This window comes from Larimichthys crocea, unplaced genomic scaffold (genome assembly GCF_000972845.2).
Source record: "Larimichthys crocea isolate SSNF unplaced genomic scaffold, L_crocea_2.0 scaffold307, whole genome shotgun sequence".
NCBI classification, from domain to species: domain Eukaryota; kingdom Metazoa; phylum Chordata; class Actinopteri; family Sciaenidae; genus Larimichthys; species Larimichthys crocea.
In genome coordinates, this window is record NW_020854047.1 from 174,068 (window position 1) to 180,636 (window position 6,569).

At 45.0% G+C, this 6,569-nt stretch overlaps 1 protein-coding gene across 1 annotated transcript in view; it reads right to left on the minus strand.

The window, feature by feature from the left end:
- cdh11 (cadherin 11, type 2, OB-cadherin (osteoblast)) overlaps positions 1-6,569 on the minus strand; it is a 79,063-nt gene that overhangs the window by 35,763 nt on the left and 36,731 nt on the right. The window contains exon 2 of the mRNA XM_027276117.1: positions 5,984-6,044. The gene's annotated coding sequence lies outside the window, so the exon portion shown is untranslated. The remainder of the gene's footprint in view (positions 1-5,983; positions 6,045-6,569) is intronic.

Sequence of the window (6,569 nt, forward strand, 5' to 3'; positions counted from 1 at the left end):
CCGAGAAATGAAAACGCTAAAAACCTACGTGAACCAATGAAACGCCCTGATAAATGAATCATCAGTTTGATTTTTTCTTTTTGAAGCCACCAAATCCTAAAAAAGTCTCATGTTAGAAGCTTTCAGAGGAAAGAAGACGTCCGTCCTGTGAGCCTCCACAAATCTCTTCAGTCATTTATTTAGTTTAATGCTCCCAGTGTCAAGAGTGTAATCCCACTGTGGTAACTACGTCCAGCTGTACTCGAGTATTTGTTCTGATTACATTACTTAGCAGCAGACCCAGCAGCAGCTGATATCACTGCCTAGTCCAGCAGCAGTCAGCCCAGCTCGGCGTCTGTCTTTCAGCCTTTTATTTCACCAAGCTCTCACCAACCACTAAAAGTCAGTCCCACGTTTACTCTTGTCTTGCTCATCCAGCTCCGGTTCTGGCACGACACCGGCTCTGCTCCACAAACACTAACACATGGTGCCCTGGTGCTCTTTGCAGCCTGGCTAACGAACTGCAGCAGTTGTTACACAGTGCTGCTTTATTTGTGCAGCACAGTTCTGGACTAGAACGATTCAAAGATCACTGGTAATGTACGTTTAGGTCAGAGGTCACAGTATGGATGCAATTATAGTCCAAATCAAATGTGTGCATGAGGAAGGTTCTAATGGAAACTTTGCTTGGACAGAACTTCAACATCTCCGCTGTAAAACCTCTCCCATCTGGCCGACGTTTAAACGACGTCACATCGGTGATTAAATCCACCTTCAGCCTTTTTTCATGTTGAAAACTCTGAATTACAACGCTGCCGAGCACCAGTGAACGCGCCATTAACCGATCAGCGGGAGGCCTCGTTCGTCTTATTAGCAAAGCTCGTTAAACCGACCACAACAATGATGAGCGCTGTTGTGTGTTTATTGGCCCCCGTGCAACAGTTAACGGAGCTGCCAAACCGCCGCAGAGACAGGTGAAGAAAAGATTTTATCCTCTGTTCAAGTTCACGACAAACGAGTGAAACATCGGATGGTGGAGAAGAAGAAGAAGAAAGAGAGCAGCGGAGGGGGATTTGTGTCCAGCTCGGTTAGCCGTGTGTTCGATGAACACGATGAATGAAGATATTAAAATATGAGGCAGAAAGAGAGGGAGAGATTTCAAAGGGAGGGAGAGGATAGCAGCTGGAAATCCTCTTTCTTTCCATTCTTCCCGATAGAGAAACGAGAGAGTTAATCCTCAGGGGCTTACATTTGTTTTCTCTCTGTGCTTCAGTATCCCTGCCTCCTGACATCCTCTCTGCTCCCTCCTGATCTTCCTGATTCCTCCCTCTCATTCTCCCTTTGTGTTTTCCTGCTTCTCATTCTGCTGTCATCCATATTTGCATCTCTTCTTTCTTCCCTCCATGTCCTCCTCCTTGTCGAATTCCCTCCGTCCCCCCCCGATTCTCCATCCTCTTTCGCCTCTCTTCTCCATCCTGTTCCTTGCAGGGTTTGTGATGTATGGTAATCTCACCGCAAACACATTTATCTGCTCATTCTTTTGGTGCTCAGCGGGGCTCCGGGCTGTGCGATGATGCTTATAGGATATTTACATTTGATTTGTGCGTGCAGAACAGAGTGAAACGTACGGACGGAGTCGGCAGCGAGTAACAAGACGAGGCACGGCGGTAAACTCAAATTCAGAGCACATCACCGCAGAGCCATGCATTCCTACATGCAGGTATGAGGACAAATAAGCCTCATATTTAGGTCACAAAGTATTGTTTTTCTCATTCCAGTGCAGGTGGCCTTGTGGCTTGGTTGATCAAGCCAAGCCCGTAATCTCATATCGGAGGATAACTCCGTACCTTGCATCCTCCCCCCTGATCGTAATGCCATTTGCTCCTGATAGTAGATCCCTTAAGCCTTCAAATTAAACGCTGTCACCTGATTGCATCGACCCAAAACGGTTTCATGAGCAGAATCGGGCTGAAACAGAGAAGAGCCTCCAAAATAAAGACCCTGTAGGTTCACCAACAATGATTCACTTTGGTGTTTCAAAGTTTTAGAGAGGCAGATCATCACGCCTTCCACAGCGAGCTGGATTACCTTTTTATCTTCTCATGTGGTTACTTGATGAACCTAAAGGTTTCCTGACTTGGCATTTCAAGGGTAGTTGGGAGGGTTCAGATATATTTTGGCTCCATTTGAATTGGCCGATCTCTGAAGGTGACATTCAACTGTAAGTTTTAATTTAACACCAACTCGAGTAGCCAGATATTTCATGAAATGAGGCGGCAATTACGCCGCTTCCTAAGTGTCATTCCACACAATGGCTTCATAATCGTTCACTTACAGACTTCTGAACCTTTGGGTTTCCTGTGCAGATGAAAATGATGTAAAGACGAAAGAGTCTCTAAAACTTCTGATGTAATGCACTTCACACTCGTTTTTAGGCGCTAAGCTGAGGCTCTTATTCAGAATGGCAGAAAAAGGATGAGTGCATGAGCAGTTTAAGCCTAAAACCACTGCGTTGCAAATATTACAAAATAAATCCAGAGAAGGGGCTGAAAGCACGAACAGCAGAGTCCAGACGGTGTTTGTAGTGAGTGAGGGGCAAGTTGATTTCATCTACACCCTTATATATAAAGGTTTAAGTTGGAACCTCCAGAGAACTCATCAAGACGCACTTTTTCTGAGAGTGTACGAAGGATCAGCGTTTCAAAGACGCCTGATACGTTTCTTCATGCCGTCTTCTGATGAGTCCTCCACCCATCATCGGCGCCCACAGCTGAGCCTGCCTGCACTTTAACATCAGCCTTTTTGTCATTCTTAAGTGGCCGCACAATCAACAGGTTTATAACGAGCCTCCGGAGCTGATTAATCACAACCGCTGTCAGTTTTTATTGCGCTCCAGCCTCGCGAGTAACAAACAAACACTCCAAAGCTCCCAAACGTCCCCGTGAGACAGACACCAAATGACGGATGGGGATGTGTTATGAACAGACCAATCATAAACAAGCAGGCGGTCAGAATAAAAAGCCGGATTTGTGTCGAGGAGTAGAAGTTGTTTTTTATCTGCCTGCTTTTAGTTACTCGCAGCTTTGAATCAGTCGGAGCACAGAAAGCTGCAGCTCTGTGGAATTATTCAATCACACGACAGCTGTTTGGGTTTGTGTGAGCAGGTGGGGAAAGGGCAATGCCTTTAAAACTCTCCAGGTTTTCCCTGAGTATTTTATTGATGTGTGCTTTTCTATATCTAGCTCTCAATCAGTCAGACTGCTGGGTAATCAATACTGGTAGAGGGCATTAAACTCGCTCTGTGTGTTTGTGTAAATCCCTGGGAAAGGATTGGTCTCCTCTCTTAATTCCTGCTCCTTATCTGTCCACCCAGACGGCCCATCAGTGTCACGTTTTTAAAGATATATGAGTCTGATAGTTAACGAGTTTTAGCAACATTTTCTCGCTCCGTGCTCTCGAGGAAAAAAAAGAAAAGGCTTATCAGGGCGTCGTCGCTGCCTTTATGTTAATAATATACAGCAGACTGCTGCACTTTGCATTTTACTTGCTTGTTGTGTTAACGCTGGCTGTTGCCATGTTCTGCAAATGTCAGACATTTTTCCTGTAAGTTGAGAAAATAATTTCTAACTGCCAGCGTGACATTAAACAGACTTTCATTAAAACACATTTATACCTGGATGGATCCGCGAGTCTGCCGTGTTGACATCGTGTTTTTCTCATTCTTAATTAACTCATGATTATAAACCTCCGATCGAATCCATTCCAAACAAATGCAAATACTGAGAGAAGCAATCGTGACCTTAGTGCGCCACTTCTTGAAGCACGAGAGGATGAGAGAGTTTTCCAGTTGGCTTTCTTGGATGTGCTTCTGTTGGCAGAAGCGCTGCATCGTTTCAGGGGGAATTCTCACTTCAATATCTCATTCTGGAATCGTTACGCCGCAGCTACACTTAATCTGCAATGATGCTGCTGTAAGCATTACACTTGCTGTAGTTAATGCATGCAAAATCAGCGCGCGAGGCGAATAAACACACCGCATGCATGATGTGAATGCAAACAAAGCCAAAGCAGGAAAAAAACACAGAGCTGCTTCCAGCTGAGTGAGACGTGAAGCAGCTTTCTGACATTTGCACTGCAGAGATGACGAGCCTCACGTGTTTCACTCAACCCAGAGAAAGTTTGCAGCCACCAGGCGAGATCAATCCCTCGAGCCTTCGGCTGGCTGTTGAACTGCCCGTGAGCTGAGATGGAGGTGTAATTTAGAAACTCCACATATCATAAAAACACAGTAAACAAAGGGAGAGAATGCCCTGCTGCTGCTGCCTGTGTGTGTGTGTGTGTGTGTGTGTGTGTGTGTGTGAGACTGAAATAACTGAGGAACATCGCCCGGGGCGGCCGCATGCGTGAACGTACTCACACACACAAAAACACACAAGGCGAGCGAAGAGGCGCTAATCTGAGAGCGGGAGATGTGACGTGACCTCAGACCGCTGCAGATAAGCACTTTTCACACACACACACACACACACACACACACACACACACACACACACACACACTCACGGGATCTCTTTGTCACTTTGCCTGCCGCCGAGTTGTCGCCGTGACAGAAGAGGTCGTCTGGATGAATGCGTCCTATTATGGGATGTGTGCTCTGATCTCGCTTTGGAGGTCAAAAGGTTAAACATCCAATCAGCACGCGGCGTGGCTAAACGCCTTTTTGAAAAACCAGGAATCATAATCAGTTACCGGCAGGATCGATGGACGTCAGTGAGAACGCCGTGTTTCAAAGGAGAGCTTTAAAGACTTCATTCATGTTTAAAGGACAACGTGTGAGCCTGCAATAACTCATATTCAATATCTATAAATGCGGAGATGTGAGGTGATTGTGATGCCAAGAGCCAATCAGACTCACGTAAATGAATGAATGGATTGATAGATGGACGGGAATGAAGACATAATGATCTGTCCGCGTGTTAAATCCACTCGAGCTGCCATAAAAGTCGATCTGTGACATTCACGTTAAGTTCCCCGCACGTCTCGACTCACTCGTTGTTCATAACGGCTGAATTGTGGCTCAATAAGGAAACATTGATCTCAGCCTGTATACAGACATCGAACGCTGACAACATATCATCGTAAATGACTGAATCCATGTTCTGCAAGTTGAATTTAATCCCAGGATGGCAGTTCAGTTTGTCGTCCGTGGGTCAGTATTTATTCTGCACCTCGTCTGTGTCTGACGTTGGTTTCAAAATGATTCTTGCTCCCTGAAGTCGAGCAGTAGAACTTAAGAGACTATACTGACCCATTAAACATGCAGGAGTCATCTTACAAGTCGCTGTTTATAACACGAGGTGTTTATCAGCTGCATGAAATTAAAAGTACGCCAAGGCACGACGCCGCCACACGTTCAGTGATGTGTTTTCTTCCCGTCTGTCTGTCCTACTGTCTGCGAGTCTTTCTGCCTATTTGTCTTTTTCCACTTTCACAGCGAAGGATTAGAATGTGCTGTTCTGAAATCGGCTCGTCAGCCTGCCAGCCGCTGATAAGCACACTCAGGATCGATTAGATCTGCCTTTAATCTATTCAACTTTTTCCCGGCGAATGGGGGAAAAATGCTTAGTATGGGAGATGTGAGGTGCGCGATACGGTGACTTTGGGTACACGTGCCCAGAGGGCAAATGCATTGTGAGCCACATTTTCAGGCATGAGAGCGTATTAAATATGCATTTTATATAAATATGCATCTTTAACAAGTGGCTGCAGGCGAATACAAACGAAACAACTGAGGATAATTTTCTTGTTAACCATGAAGGACAGAAATCGAAACAGGGAGGAAGAAAGAGAAAACAACACCGACAAATAGAAGAATATCTCGAAAGCACAAAAGAAAGAAAGAAGGGATGAAAGAAAGAGCTCTCCGAAAACACGAAGCCGCTTCAACAGCTGAACACACACACACACACACACACACACACAGATAAAAAATGGCAGAACCCACCTTTAGCTCATCACTGGCGTCGGATACGTTGAATTTTTTTCCTCTGAACGGCGACACAGATCTGTCGGAGAGAGAGAGAGAGGAAGTGTTCAAGACATCGTACGTTATGTGATTATGACGTAATTAGAGCTAATTGAACGTACTGTACGTGTCATTATGTCGTGCATGTATAATCATCCAGGCGACAGAGTCAGAGGAAGGAAAAAAGAAACAAACAGCCAAAGTTGCAGATTGCAGCCGACTGAATACCCCTCACATCTTACTCTCATGTCAAACACAAAGGAGAAACTACAGCGGCTAAAGGTTCTATGTAGAGGCAGTGTTTGGTTTGTCCTCTCTACATCCCGATTGTTATTTTGAGGTGATTACTTATGGATATTATATTCGATCCCCTTAAATCTTAAACGCCGGACCTTTTTAAATAGTCTGTATGCAAATCTAAACCTTCTTGTAACCTTTGAATACACCTGGAGCTCTTTCTAATCTTTCCCTGAGCTCTGATGAAGACAAATCAAAACTACAGTCCACGACCGGAGTGAGTAAAATCTAAATTAAGCTTGTTTTTTAATTCATGTGTTGACTTCCT